The sequence below is a fragment of the Vulpes lagopus genome, chromosome 2 (genome assembly GCF_018345385.1).
Source record: "Vulpes lagopus strain Blue_001 chromosome 2, ASM1834538v1, whole genome shotgun sequence".
Taxonomy (NCBI): domain Eukaryota; kingdom Metazoa; phylum Chordata; class Mammalia; order Carnivora; family Canidae; genus Vulpes; species Vulpes lagopus.
Genome location: NC_054825.1, coordinates 171,564,240 through 171,578,957, shown reverse-complemented (window position 1 = coordinate 171,578,957; position 14,718 = coordinate 171,564,240). Strand labels below are relative to the sequence as shown.

Sequence of the window (14,718 nt, the reverse complement as noted above, 5' to 3'; positions counted from 1 at the left end):
CCTTGGGCAGCTGACTTCACCTCTCCGTGGCTCGGTTTCCCTATCTGTAAAATGGGGGTTTTGATAGCAGCCACCTCATGGAGTTGTTTTGAGGATGCGGTGAGAACATTGTGTGTAAAGTGCTTAGAACAGCAGTTGGCGCATAGTCGGCATTCAATAAATGTTATCATTTATTCAGCATTTTCCCTGCGTCCCAGAGACCCTCTGAGGGTGGGGCTCTGACTGTAGTCTCCGTCAGGCCTCCTGGGGAGACCTCCCATCTAGTTGATTTCCTCTCCTGCAGCCTCAGGTTCCTCATTTGTAAAATGGGATGACAGCATCAGCCTCATAGGGTTGTAAGCATTTGCTGAGATTGTATTCCTAGTCCAGAGCCATCTCTTACTAAGTAGCAGCTCTCATGTATTATAATTGTTCTTCAGTGTTCTCCATCTGGCCTAGAGACTGTCTCACTGTGGGCTGTGACATGACAGCCCTGAGCTCCCCCACACGTTCACTCCCAGCCTCAGTGTCCCATCTGTGAAATGGTAGTCACAGGATTTTGTGCCAGGGTTGTTTTGATGATTCCAGGAGATAATTCATGTTCAGCGTTTAGCACAGGGCAGGGTGCATAATAAGCACTTAATAAACATATCTTGTTTCTCTTAATAGGTCTTGGCTGCTTTTGTTTATTTACAGAGCAGAGCAGGAATGAGATTAGTGCCCTCCCCCCTAATTTTTATTCACCAAAGATTGAATTGTGGAACATTCATACTATAAGAGCCAGAGGAGAGATGGCACTGGCCTGTTGTCAGCAGCCCTCTGCTCACCTCTCCTACACTCCTCCCCCCAAGCCAGCACGTTCACCCAGTTCTTTATGTATCACCCCAGGGCTGCAAGTATGTGACTCTGTCTCAAGGCTATATTAGCCCCCTGAGTTCCAGCTCTAGATGCGGAGCCTCTGCTTCCTTGATGTCCCCTGATGACTGTCCCTTGGGCGCCATGAACTCAGCATGTTCAACCGAAACTTCTCTTCTCAGACCCAGTAGTCACAACCATCTCCACAAATGGGCCAACAGTGACCTAGTTGCCCAAGCCAGAAACTTGGGAGTCACTCTTCTCCCCCAGCCTTCCCAGGTCTAGCTGGTTGGCAAGAAGGATGGCGCTGCCATTTCATAGAAACGCCATATTCATTGGCCCATCATGGTCTCCCATCTTGTGGGCACCCAAAGTCCATTTTGGGGACTGGAGATGGTCTTTCCCGATGAGGTTGAGTTGTTTCTTTTAGATCAAGGATTAATGCATGTAAAACATTAGTAAGGGGCGGAGAAGACAATGTGGACTTGGCCTGATTATGGTGGCCCCAGCTGTGGCATAAAGATTTGATTTCCAGGGAGCCCATCCCTCCTCTCCCCCACCACGTTTTAGGCGAGTCATTAATTTCTTTCTCAAAAGTTATACTCTGTCAGTGAGTTAGAATATTCTGTATGGGAAGGCAGCCATCCTGGGCATTTGGGGAGGCAGCGCACATGCCGTTGAAGAGGCTGGGAAGGGAATTTATTATATCCCTGTGGAGGTTTAAGTCTGTTGGCAGAAACCTGTCATTGTGATTTCATTTGATGATGGGAACCCGTGATCTGAGTAACATTTGTGATGGCCACCAAATTTACCTTTTTTTTTTTTTTAATCCGAGGAGATAAAGCAGTGACTTTTAAAGAAATCTTGGTCTTCGTTGTTAGTGACAACAGCACATGGCTTTTTAGCAGTCTGTGTGGAATGGTCTAAGAGTTAAATGTGAGCCTGTTTTTCAGACATTGCAGTTGTCAGGTGGTAAATCAAAAATGGAATTTAGAATGTGCAGTAATTGGCGCCTTTTTTCCTCCCTGTAAAACCTATTTAGCTGATAGATTTCAAATTTAGATTTAAAAAAATGATGCCAGTTATGGTAATAGCTTAACCTTGTTATGGGTTTAACTCGCAAAATCTAAATTAAATGTATTTATGTTTTAATAAGAGAATTAAGCCATCATCTCCTTCAAAGCGTCTGTTTCTAGCTTTTAGAATGAGAGGCTACTGGCCCAATTCATGCATCTGTGCTTTCTTTAAGACTGTTACTGCTCCCGTTGCTCAGGAGGGCTCTGGTCATGGACTTGATTTGTGTGTGTGAGAATGGGTTGGATTTGGCTTTAAAAAGGTTATGCACGCTTGTTGTAACATTTCAAACAACACAGAGAAGTAAGGAAAGTAGTAGGTACCGCCCTCCACTCTAAAATCCCCTCCCCAGGGATCCCTGCGTGGCTCAGCGGTTTGGTGCCTGCCTTTGGCCCAGGGCGTGATCCTGGGGTCCCAGGATCGAGTTCCACATTGGGCTTCCTGCATGGAGCCTGCTTCTCTCTCTGCCTCTCTCTCTTTCTCTATGTCTCTCATGAATAAATAAATACAATCTTAAAAAAATAAGATAAAATAAAATCCCCTCCCCGGAAGGTAATCATTTACTCAGGCAGGGAGTATTTCTTAAGTATCTGCTGTCAGGATTGGAGATACAGCAGTGAACACAACGTATATGCTTTCTGCCCTTGGCAAGTTTGGTAGATGCGCTCTCCCTTGCCTTTTTCTGTGCTTGTAAGGATGTGTGTGCATCTATTGATTGTTTTCTTCTTTCTGCCTCACCACTCCCGCAAAAGGGAATCAAGACACACATATTTGTGACTTGATTTTTTCAATTAATAAGGGGGCATATTCCTTCAAGTCATTGCATACAGATCTGACTCACTTTTTTCTAAAGATTTTATTTTTAGGGGATCCCTGGGTGGCTCAGCGGTTAAGCGCCTGCCTTTGGCCCAGGGCGCGATCCTGGAGTCCCAGGATCGAGTCCCATATTGGGCTCCCGGCGTGGCGCCTGCTTCTCCCTCCTCCTGTGTCTCTGCCTCTCTCTCTCTCGCTCGCTCGCTCGCTCTCCCTGTGTCTATCATAAATAAATAAATAAATACATCTTTAAAAAATATATATTTTATTTTTAAGTCATCTCTGTGCCTATCATGGGGCTCGAATTTACAAGCCCGAGATCAACAGTCATACACTCTACCAATGGAGCCAGCTGGGTGCCCCTGACTCATTCTCCTTAACAGCTAGACCCACATTCTTCAGTATGAAGAGACCATGTTTTAGTGCACCTTTCCGCTGTCGCTGGACATTTAGGTTGTTTCTGGGATTTCTTTTAGCTTTGCAAAGACACATCCAGTAAGCAATCTAGTACGTAGGCAGTAGAGCATTAGAGGCTAAAGGAGCTTGGACAGTGAACAAGACAGAAAGATCCTCACTGTCCTAGGGTTCACATTCTAGTTGGGGAGACCCGTGATAGACAAGGTAATTTTAGATGGTTTAAGTATCATAGAGGAAATAACAGGGTGAGGGGTTTGGAGTGGCTGATGGGGCAGGCTGGTGGGCGGGGAAGGGCTGGTTACTGTAACCTGGCTGGTACAACCTGCATGAGCAAGAGGTACCAGCTGTGCCAAGAGCTGGGGGAAGAACATTCCAGGCAGCAGGAACAGCCAATACAAAGGCCTGGCGGTGGGAGTGAGTTGGCTACAAAACAGGATCATTGTGGCTGGAGAAAGGCGAAATCCCATTTTTCGAGTTCACACTGCTTTAATTTCTGTGAAGTAACGATAATGATAATAGCATCTAACATTTCTCAGTGCTTACTCTTTACTAGTCGCCTTCCTAAGCATTCCATACTTTTCCCCAGTGAGTTCCTCACAAGACTCCCATGAAGCAGATAAGTGTATGGGACTCAGTTGACAAACGAGGAGCCGATCCCAGACCTCAGACTCTGCCCACACACCAAAGTGCCCCTCGTCCTTGGCCGTCCTCACGAGGCCCAGGCGAGTTTACGGAGTGGATGCAGCATTTCCTGCCCAGTTGCCTGCCATACAGAGCGCTGCAGGCTGTGTTTAGTACCTCCATGTAGCAGCACGAGTGGTCTGGGGATGTTGTGGCATCGTCTCCACTGATGGATTCACAGGGGTCAGTTTCTGGTGGGGTGTGGGGTTGGTTTCAGAATTGAAGGCCTTTTAGCAGAGCCTGTCCTCAAAAAAACAAGGTTTCCCGCCTGAGGCATGGAGAGTGGATAAGGTGAGTGTCCCATCTGGGTGAGCTCCGAAAAGGAGGACTTGGGCTGGCAGGGGAGAGAGTGTTTCCAAGCACCAGGCCTACATTTTTGACTGTCAGTGTATCAAAATACTGTCTAGCAACTGCAGAGCTACTTGGTCCTGCAGGGGCCCCAGTACCCTGCTCTTGCCACCGTGACTCTGTCCACTTCGATTTGCTAAAGCCTGGGCCTTATGGGTTGCATGAATGAAGGGCAGGCCTGGCAAGGTGTGAAGACAGTAGCGGGCCCTTTTCAGACCAGGAGAAGTGTGGAGAGCCTCTTTTATCCAGCCATCTAGGAAACCATTTTTGTCTACCTAGCCTGCATGCCAGGCACTATGCCAGACGCTGACAGTATGAAGTCGGATGAGAAGACACTGGCTTTCAAGGGTTTGCAGTAGTATTGTCCATTAGAAGTATAACATGAGCCACTGATGTGGATGGACCATACACAGAACTTGAAATTTTGTAACGGCAACATTTAAAAGAAGAACACGAAGTGGAAGAAATAAGTTTTAATAATGTATTTCATGTGGTCTAAAACATTATCATTTCACATGTTCATCAGTGGACAAATTATTGATATGTTTTAGTTTTTTCATGTTAAGTCTTCAAAATGCAATGCATGTCTTACGCCTTCAGCACATCTCTGTTTGCGCCAGGCATGTTTCACATGCTCGTAGCTGCACATCTTGGACAGTGTGAACAGAGGGCACAAGACTCACCTGTAAATCAAGGGTGGTAGTTCACGGTGCTAGACCGAAGATGCGTTTTATCTTGGTGAATAAAGGTTGGTGCTGGATGAAAAGCATATTTAACCAGAGGTGGGTATAGCTAACCTCACAGCTGTCCTCCATCATAGGTGCCTTCTGGGCCTGGCACTGTGCTTAGTGCTTGACAGGTGTGACACACATTCTGAGGTGGCAGGGACCGTGCCTCTCCCTGTTGTATGCATGAGGAAGCTGAGGTCTGGCAACGTGAGGCCCCTCGCTCGAGGTTAGGAAGTGACGGAGGCAGAATTTGAACTCCGGTCTGGAGACCAGACTCTTAAATCTGTGTCGTATCTGCTATATTAGTGTTTGAGGGGAATGGGCTCTGAGTTTGGGGCAGTAAAAACTACAGGAAGGATTCATCCTATAAAATGGATTCACAGAGTTTGTCAGCATCGATCCTCAAGTCTTTGTTGTTGCTGGGGTAGACCTGAGTGACTGTCTCTCTTCACTTTAAGCTCTAGGTTTGGTGGAAACAGGAAAGAGGGGACTTTGGGGCCTGAGGAGGAGTGTGGCCTGGGACAGTGAGGGAGGCAAGAAAAGGACCCCAGTCTATTGAAAGCCCATTCTAATGCACTGCTTCTTTGGGGGTGCCTACGGGGGTGTTCAGTGGTTAAGCGTCCGCCTTTGACTCAGAGCATGATCTTGGGGTCGTGGGGTTAAGCCCCATATTGGGCTCTTGGCTTTCTCTTGGAGAGAGCTTGCTTCTCTCTCCCCCCATCCCACCCATGTTCTCTCTCTCCTCTCTCTCTTAAATAAATAACATCTTAAATAAAATAAACTACTCTTTGGGAATGAAGCCTCTTTTCTCTTTCTGCCACTGACTCTTGTCCCTCGAGGCTGTGGCCCTCTGTGGGAGCCTGGTGGCATATCCCAGGGAGCCAAGCCACAGGGGGACTTACCCTGGCCTTTGCCCTGATCCAAAGAGGTATTGCTGGATGGGGGAGAAGGGAGGGAGGGATGCCACAGTGCTTTCCTCTTTCATCTGTGAGAATCATTGTTCTAGACTTCTAATTACTGTCCCCAGGATTCAGGGATTCAGGATTCAGGGGCAGGATTAATCTGGGCCTCCTACCCAAACAAGGCAGGTACTGGAGCTTCTCAGTTTGCTCATGTCCCCAGGTAGTGGCCTGGTGCCAGTCCCTGTCCCCAGGTGGTGACTCAGGAGGGTTTTAACCTCTTCACCACTGTCTTCTCCTGCTGCTTGACAGTGCCTGGTTTGTAAAAGATGCTCAATAAAGTGTCTGTTGGCTGACCTAATGACAACTAGCCAGCCTTCACCGAGCTTTTACTGCGTATAAACATGCTGCTTTTCATGTAATTTTATGTAATTTCTCATTTAATCCTCATCATGACTCCATGGGGTGGGTACTATTATTCTTCCCCTTTCCCATGTAAGGAAACAGGTCCTGAGAGGTGCAGGTCTTAAAGCTGCCTAGAGTCCAAGCCAAGATTCAAACCCAAACCACTGGCTCCAGAGTCCAGGCTCTTAACACTCACTCTGCAGTCCCTTGTGGAAGGACAGATGGACGAATGGGGTGGGTAGGCAGGACCAGACTGACCAGTTCCAGCCTCTGTGTTCCACGTGCGGACTCTGTCTTCCTGTTCTGGGATAGCCCTGTGTCAGGTCTCAGGCTCCTATGGTACTGGAGGCTTGATCACCACTCTGGGCATGAAATTTTTCTAGGATTCTGGAGCGTGCACTCCCCCTTTCTTTAACAAAAACTAACTGGTTATTTGATATTATTAAAGAGTTCTTATTTTTTAGGTGCCATAACAATACTGTGGTTCTGCTTAAGACAAAAGTCCTTATCTTTGAGACCTATGTTCTGAAATACTTGTGAACTGTAAAGGTGTCCAGGATTTGCTTCAAAATAATATGGACGGGCTGGGAGTGAAGGGACAGTGTGTATGGGTGAATAAAGATGAGGTAAGATTGGCCCTGAGCTGGCAACTGTTGAAGCTGGCGGATGGGGGATTATTATAGTCTTTTTTTTTTTTTTTTTAACCTTTCTGAGTTTGAAATGTCTCACCATGAAAAGTTAGAAACAAGCACAACAAATTTCCCTCGGAATTTGTGTATTTTGAGCTCAAGTGTAGGTATGGGGGAGCTTCCTGGTTCTGCCCAGTTTACTTGTGTAACAAAAACAGGGTTTTTGTTTTGTTTTGTTTTCTTGTTGTCATTTACGTTCTGGGAGTCAGTACTTGGCTGGGGGCCTTGGAAACCCCTTTGGAAAAGCAGTGCCCGGGAGCAGTGAGGATATTGGGAAAGGTTCCAGCAGCCCCATGCTCCCCCCTGCTCCGGGCACTGGTGGTGGTGTCACTGGCCCTCGGAGCCGCTCTCAGAGGTCCCACTTCCCGAGATCCGCTTCCCTTGGGCACCTGACTGCAGGGCGCCGCCCACATTTTTTCCAAAGACGGAGGACGGGTTTCAACAGGAGGCCTCCGCTCCTCCCCCGGCCTCCCCTCAGGACAGCAGAGCACAGATCCTTCCTTTGATGGGTCTGCTAAGGCCCCACACAGAACCAGAAGCCAGCATTTGGTTTGCCTCTAGCACTGCAGCAGGAGGCAGGGAAGGTGCCCCCTTTCAGGTCTGCCTTTTTTTTTTTTTTTTTTTTTAAGATTTTATTTATTGGGGCAACCCCAGTGGCTCAGCGTTTTAGTGCCGCCTTCAGCCCAGGTCGTGATCCTGGAGACCCTGGATCGAGTCCCACATTGGGCTCTCTGCATGGAGCCTGCTTCTCCCTCTGCCTGTGTCTCTGCCTCTCTCTCTCTCTCTCTCTCTCTCTGTGTGTGTGTGTGTGTGTGTGTGTGTCTCACGAATAAATAAATAAAATCTTTTTTTTTAAGATTTTATTTATTTATTCGTGAGAGACCCAGGAAGAGAGAGAGAGAGAGAGAGAGAGAGAGAGAGAGAGGCAGAGAAAGAAGCAGGCTCCCTGTGGGGAGCCCAATGCAGGACTCGATCCCAGGACCCTGGGATCATGCCCTGAGCCAAAGGCAAATGCTCAACCACCAAGCCATCCATGTGTCCCTCAGTTCTGACTTTTGACAACAGGAGGGGCAAGATGCAGCCTGTGACAGACAGACAGAGGGGTGGTGCCTCGGACCTGATGCTGTTCCTGGTCAAGCCAGCAGTTAAAACTCCTTTACCACATATATGCACCCCTACACACGTGTGGAGGCTCCCATTGCATTTGTTCTTTTGGGAACTATCTGTCAACAGTGAATGGGGGACAGAAATCCCTGTGTGGAAACGGCAGGAAAAGAGGATCCCCCCTCATTTGGGGTCTCTGCTTATCGTCTGCCAGCCAGGGAGGTAGAGGTGGCTGGCAGGAGCAGGAGCTCTGGTCTGATCCTGCTAGATAGAGGCCAGTGTTTTTTCCCTGTCATGATAAGTTCCTCTTTCCAATGCCCTGTGTCTACACCACACTCTCCGTTTGTGGGCAGGAACGCAGAACTCCCTCAGCCCCCCTGGCTTCCTCAGACTTCAGCCCCCCTCACCCTCTTCAGTTCTGTCCTTCTTTTTTCAGAGGCCCTGAGGTGAGTCCAGGGTGGAGAAAATGTTAGGAACACTGTCCCGAGCTTAGCTTGATTCCCCCATGTTTCTGGCATACACCTGCACTGTGGGGTCTGAGGGTAGCGCACCCTAAATAGTGGCTCTGCATCTGCTTTACTCAGCTTAGGCATTCATTGGGTATTCACAGAGCCGAGCACTCTTCCAGGCACCAGAGAGACAGCAGGGAACAAGACAGAGAAGCTTCTCCCCTCCTGGGGCTCTCTTTTGGGCAGGGATCCAGACAGTAAACAAGTAAGGAAGATGTGTGCTGTGTCACATGGTAAAAAGCACTAAGCCGAGGAAACCAAACAGGGAAAGGGGATCTGAAGTATTGGGGGGAAGAGGGGGCTGAAGTTTCAGACAGGGTGGTCTGAAGAAGGGGCGGCAGTGTGAGCAGTGAGGGTGTCTAGGCAGAGGCAGCAGCCAGTGCAAAGGCCTGGGGGACAGGGGCCTTGTGAGGATTGAGGACCTCACAAGGAGGCCCTTGTGGCTGGAGCAGGGGATGAGGGCACAGAAGTGACAGCCCTACTGACCTCTTAGGATCAAACTTTTCTTTGAGATGGGAAGTTTTGCAGAGTTGATTGGTTTATTAAGTTTCATTAAATTGTGAAAACATGCATGGAACCAAAGGACCAAAAATAAGGCACTCACCTCCCTTGCGCAGAGGCCACCACCATTCCAGCTTGCTGGCGAGCAACTTCTTGATGCTGCACTGAGTGAATTTCCTGGCTTGTATTAAGCTGAGCCATATGAAATTACCTTTTTGCAGGTCAACAGTTTTTGAATATTAGCAGTTTTCTGAGGTTCAGCCAATAGCTTCCTCCGCAGAGCCCAACAGACCAGACCAATGCTTTCTTGCTGCGGGGGTTAAGGGGTCAGAGGTTAGGACCTCCTCGCCCTTTCTGCATCCCACATTGCTCTTTCAGTGACTGCAGTTGAGTACAGAACCCCTGCCCCACCCATAGCCCCATACCCAGTCTTGCTGGTAAGCCCAGCAAGAGGCAGCCTCTTCCTGCAGGGACCTTACCTGGGGGTGGCGTTAGTCATTCTTCGGCTTTCTGCATCTTGGTGCTACTAGTTTTGAAATCACAGCTAGCTCCCAGAGGGAAGGGCACTCCTGGACTCTTGCCGGAGGCTTGTCATGACTCACATGGTGGGGGTGCTCTCTGGGGCCCAGCAGAACTTCTGGGCCTTCTGGATCAGTAACTGGGCAGAGGAGCTGGCAGGGTGCCCAGCGTGGAGTGTCCGCGGGGTATCTCCTGGGATCCCAGAGGCTCAGGCTATGGGAGGAGGTCCGAGGAGAGACGGACAAAGGCCATCAACCCCTTGTGTGTGTCACACCCCTGCACTGACCAGACAGTCTCATGTCTCTAGAAGCCCAAGGCACTAGGCTGGATTCTGGGTGTAAAATAGAGGTAAAGGAGTTCTGGATCCAGTTTTGGAGGAGCTTGGTCAGGAAGTTTTGTCAGTTGTATGTCTTTGGTTGCAAACAATAGTAGTAGCAACAGCAGCAAATAGATCATTTATATAACATCTACCCTATGCTAGGCACTGTGCTAGGCGCTTCCCACGAAGTGACTCATCCAAGCCTCCCAACAACCCTGTAAGGTAAGTACTCTTATTATTTCCCTTTTTGCAGGTGAGGCAATTAAATGACTTGCCCAAAGTCACACAAGCTGGCAAATGTAGTGGCCAGATTTGGACTCAGGGAGTATGACTCCAGAGGCCTCACTCCGAACTTTTTTTTTTAAAGATTTTATTTACTTGAGAGAGAGAGAGAGATCACAAACAGAGGGGAAGGGCAGAGGGAGAAGCAGAGTCCTTCTGAGCGGGGAGCCCGATGTGGGACTCGATCCCAGGACCCCCCGGGATTGACCTGAGCCGAAGGCAGCTGCTTAACCAACTGAGCCACCCAGACACCCTCTCTCAAGCTCTTAATCACTGTGTGTTTCTGCAGTGGTTCTCAAACCTGAGCAGACCTCAGAATCCCCTGAATACTTGTTAAAACACAGATTGCCAGACCCCACCCCGAGTTTCTAATTCAGTAGGTCTGGCTTGAGAATCTTCATTTTTAACAAGTTACCCAGGTGCTACTAGTGCTCCTGGACCCGAGAGCACATTTTGAGAATTACTGATCTACTGGAATAGGAAACCCAGATAATATTGGCCTGAAGTCAGATTTATGATCTCACATGACAAAGAAGCCCATAGATTGGCAGTACCAGGACTGACTGATTAAGCACTTCCGCAATGCCTGTAAGCAAGCCCTTGGTGTTGTGCCACTCCGCCATCCTTGGTTTGTCTCCTGTGTCCTCGGACTCTCCTCATGGCCACAAGACGATTGCCACAACTCCAGTGGTCACACCCTGATAAGGTTATATCTTGCAGCAGAAAGACAGCATCTTGCAGCAGAAAGACAGCATCTATCTATTACTCATCATTTATCTCTAACAAGTGAGGAAACCTCGCCTAGACACCCCGCCTCTCACATTTCCCTCAGATTTCATTGGCCAGCGTTGTGGCATGTGACCATGTCTAGGTAAATCATAGGTAAGAGCTGATTAGGATTTACTCTCAGGGCAGAGGCTGGAACCATCCTTACCTGAAGCACATGACTGGTGGGAGGAGAGTGGCTAGAGGAATAACACTGGAGTCCTATTTAGGAAAGGACTTGGAGAGGGGCTTGGAATTGGTAGGCAAATGAGTGGATCTGCTGCAGAAGTCAGTAAAACAAAGTGGAAGCCTGATACCCATTCCATACATTTTCGTGTCATTGTATTTACTTTGTTTTATAATTACCTGACTCAGGACATTGCTTTTGTTCTCTACTCATGTCCACCTTCGAGAAGGTATACTCAGTCCCTGTACCATAGGAGATGTTGGTCTTGTTGAGAAATCCAATATTTTGTCTGAGGATCCAGGCAAATCCAAACTAAGTGATGAGGCAGCAGCCTCAGGGGCACTGTGCAGGTTTGAGAGCATTTGCTTTGCCCAGAAGCACTTGGCTCTCCCTTCTCTCTCTGCTCTTGACCAATTGTTCAAGGTGGTCCTTGCAGAGGCTCAGTTTCCCCTCTGAGGACTGGTTCTTAGGTGGTTGGGTGAATGAAAGGAGAGGATACAGGTCAAGTCTTTACCTGTAGTTGCTGGTACGTGGTAAGTGCTCACAAGTATGACCTCTGCTATTAACAAATAGGACTTTATTTCTTTAAAGATTTTATTTATCTGAGGAGGGAGAGAGAGAGAATATGCATGAGTTGCAGGGGTGGGGAGCATGGGGAGGAGAGGCAGACACCCCACTGAGTAGAGAGCCTGACAATAACACAGGGTTCTATCCCAGGACCCCGAGATCCCCACCTGAGCCAAAGGCAGATGCTTAACTGAGCCTCCCGGGTGCCCCAACAAATGGGACTTAAGTAAGTTACCATTTAATAAGCCTGCCCTCCCCTTCCAACAGTCTTTGAAAGTGACCATTCATTTTGTAGACTGAAGTTTCCTGTGGATGCCTGTTGCTCCTGCTTATGGACACAGTGTAAAGTTACTGCCCTGCAAGACTACAGAGGGACTAGGAATAAGTGTGGGCTCTGGAGCTCAAGTGGGGCTAGTAGTGATCCTAGCTTCTAGGTTTGTTGAGTGGATTGAGCGCACTCAAGTATGCAAAGCACTGAGAACACTGCAGTGTCTGGCCTACAGTGAGCACCTAAGACACACTGTACAGTTGACCCTTGAACAACTTGGGGGCCAGGGGCACCGACCCCCGTGCAGTAAAATCTGTATGTAACTTTTGACTCCCCCCCCCCCCCCCCCCCCCCCCCGCAAACTTGACTACTAATAGCCTACTGTTGACCCGAAGCCTTATGGATCACGTATTCACATTTTGTATATGTATTGTATACTGTATTTTTAGAATAAGGTAAGCTGGAGAAAATGTTATTGAGAAAATCATAAAATACATTTACTGTACTGTACACAAGAACTATATGAGTGGTCCTGTGCAGTTCAAGCCCATGTTCAAGGACCAACGGTATTTTTTTTTTTTTTTTTTTTTTACGGAAAAGAAGGGCAGTAAGGATCTTAATTTTTTCCCCCTTTAGTTTAGCTGCCCATGATTTAAACACCATGACCACAATTAACCCTTATTTTCAAGGTAGAGGCTGAATCTGATTGAATCTGAGGGCAGCATGTCCGAACTCTAAGCTGATAGTTGTTGAGCATTTTTTTTGTGAGTTAGGCTAAGCCCTCACCCTACAGACTCCCCAACTCTCACACTCACCCCATTTTACAGATGCGGCAACTAGGGCCCAGTGTGTGTATATGTGTGTGCGTGGGGGGGCGTCTCTCTTCTTGAAACTAGACCTGGTGCAGCAGCGGTTAGAACTGGAAACCCAGAACCGCTCTCCTGGGGTTACCCCGCCACCCCACCGCTTTCTGGCTGTGTGCCCTCCAGCCCGCGACGGCTCTGTTCCTGAACTTTCTCACCGGCGAAATAGGAATGATCATAGGGGACGCCAGGAGGGTGGCGGCGAGGGCCGGCGGGGGGACTGCGGCGAGCGGCTTAGCGGGGCGCCGGGTGCAGGGGCAGCGCTCCGGCTCCAGCTGCGTCGGGCAGAGCCGCGGGGCTGTGCTCCCAGGGCCGGCGGAGGGGCCCGCGCGGTGCTTAATCATTAAGCTGCGCAGCCTCCGCGGGGGAGCGCGGCGGGGCCCGGCCGGGAGGGAGCCCACCTCGGACGGGAGCCTGCGGGCGCCTCGGGTCCAGCCCCGCGCGGCCGGCGGACAGGTGGCCGCTCCCGGCCGGCGCGCACGGGCGAGCCGTCTTTGTTACCTTCGAGCTTTCCCCGAGCCCATTCAGGCTCCTCAGACCACGTGTCTGGTGAGTAAGGAGCCCCCCCCCCTTTTTTTTCCCTTCTTCTCCTGCCTCCCCGCCGCGGGACTGTGGGCGAGACGGGCGCCCTGCGGAGCGCGCCTGCTGGCGGGAGCGGGCCCCGCGCGGGGAACGCGGGGACCCCCGGCGGCGGCGGCCGCGCAGGAAGCGGCGGGTGGGAGCTGGCGCGGCCGGTTCCCGTTTCCGCATTCCGGACGCCCGCAGCGGCCCGCAGGCCCCGCCCCCGCCCCCGGCCGCCCGCCGCGCTCGGGCAGGTGGCCTTGCCCTTGCGGGAGGAGAGCCGGCCCCGCGGCGCCCCGGCCACCTGCCCCGGCACCTGCCCGGCACCTGCCGGCCCTGAGCTCGGGGCTCCCTCCCGCCGGCCCCGGGTGAGTGACGCTCGCTAAGTTTGCCGGTAACTTGTGGAGCAGAGAAAGGTAATAACGTGTTTCTTGGTTTCGGGAATTCGACTGGTGGCTTTTTTGTTTTCTGTCCCCCGTGTCTTCCCCCCCCCCCCCCCGCCCCCCGCATGAAATGTTTACCTGTCTGCTCCTCGCGGTGAAGAAAGGTGGGCGGAGTGTTGAGGGAGTGAGAAGCAAGTGGAGGCTGTTGGTCTCCCCACCGCCCCCCAGCCCAAGGAGTCCGGCGGGGCCTGCCGAGCTGGGGTGCGGGGTGCGGACCTCTGCGCCCGCCGGCGGGCATCCCAGGAGCTGTGCCACCTCGGGCTGGTTCCCTTTCCTCTCTGGGCCTCCGGGTCCTCATCTGATGAAACGGCAAATAAGAGCAGTACCCACTCATCTTTCCAGTGAATCTTATAAAGTGCCCACAGCCTGGGCCCCGAGCGGTAGCGGTGTTGAGCGTCAGCTGTCCTTGGGTCCCCACCCCAACCTGCAGTCCCCCAAATTCCCTGGCCTTACCTCTGACTTCTCAACTGCTGCTGGCTGTACTCCAGCAGCTCGGGCCTCCTCCTGTTCCTCCTCCTGTTCCTCCCTCAGGGCCTTTGCCCTGGCTGTTCCCTCTGTCCAGAACACTTCCCCCAGTATCCCCAAAACTCCCTCCCCCTTCGGGTCTCTGCTCAGATGTCCCCCTTTCGGCGGGGCCTCTGTCCTTACTAAATAGCACCTTCTCCACAACTCTTAGTCCTTTATTGTGCTTAATTTTTCTTCCACTTGACATACTGTTGATTATCTACCCCCATCCCCACCCCCACCCCAGCTGTAAGCTCCATAAAAGCACAGGGACTTCTGTCTCTATCCTTGTAGGCCAGTTCCTGGCATGGGGTAGATGTGGGATAAATTATTTTATGATTGAATTTATGATATCAGGAGTAGTATTGTCCAAGGATGGACAGCTGTCCCCATTCGGGGTTTGAGTCAGAACATCGCCAACCCTGCAGCTGTGGGGGA

General features: G+C 50.4%; 1 protein-coding gene across 3 annotated transcripts in view; it reads left to right on the top strand.

Annotated features, from left to right (window-relative positions):
• Positions 1 to 14,718, top strand: part of SIPA1L3 (signal induced proliferation associated 1 like 3) — a 234,216-nt gene that overhangs the window by 1,201 nt on the left and 218,297 nt on the right. Inside the window, exon 1 of one of the 3 annotated variants that reach the window (XM_041742406.1) lies at positions 12,865 to 13,321. The exons of 1 other annotated variant lie outside the window; for it this stretch is intronic. The gene's annotated coding sequence lies outside the window, so the exon portion shown is untranslated. Of the gene's footprint in view, positions 1 to 12,864; positions 13,322 to 13,397; positions 13,750 to 14,718 lie in introns of those variants that run through there. One more of the 3 variants, XM_041742395.1, reaches the window with a different exon arrangement.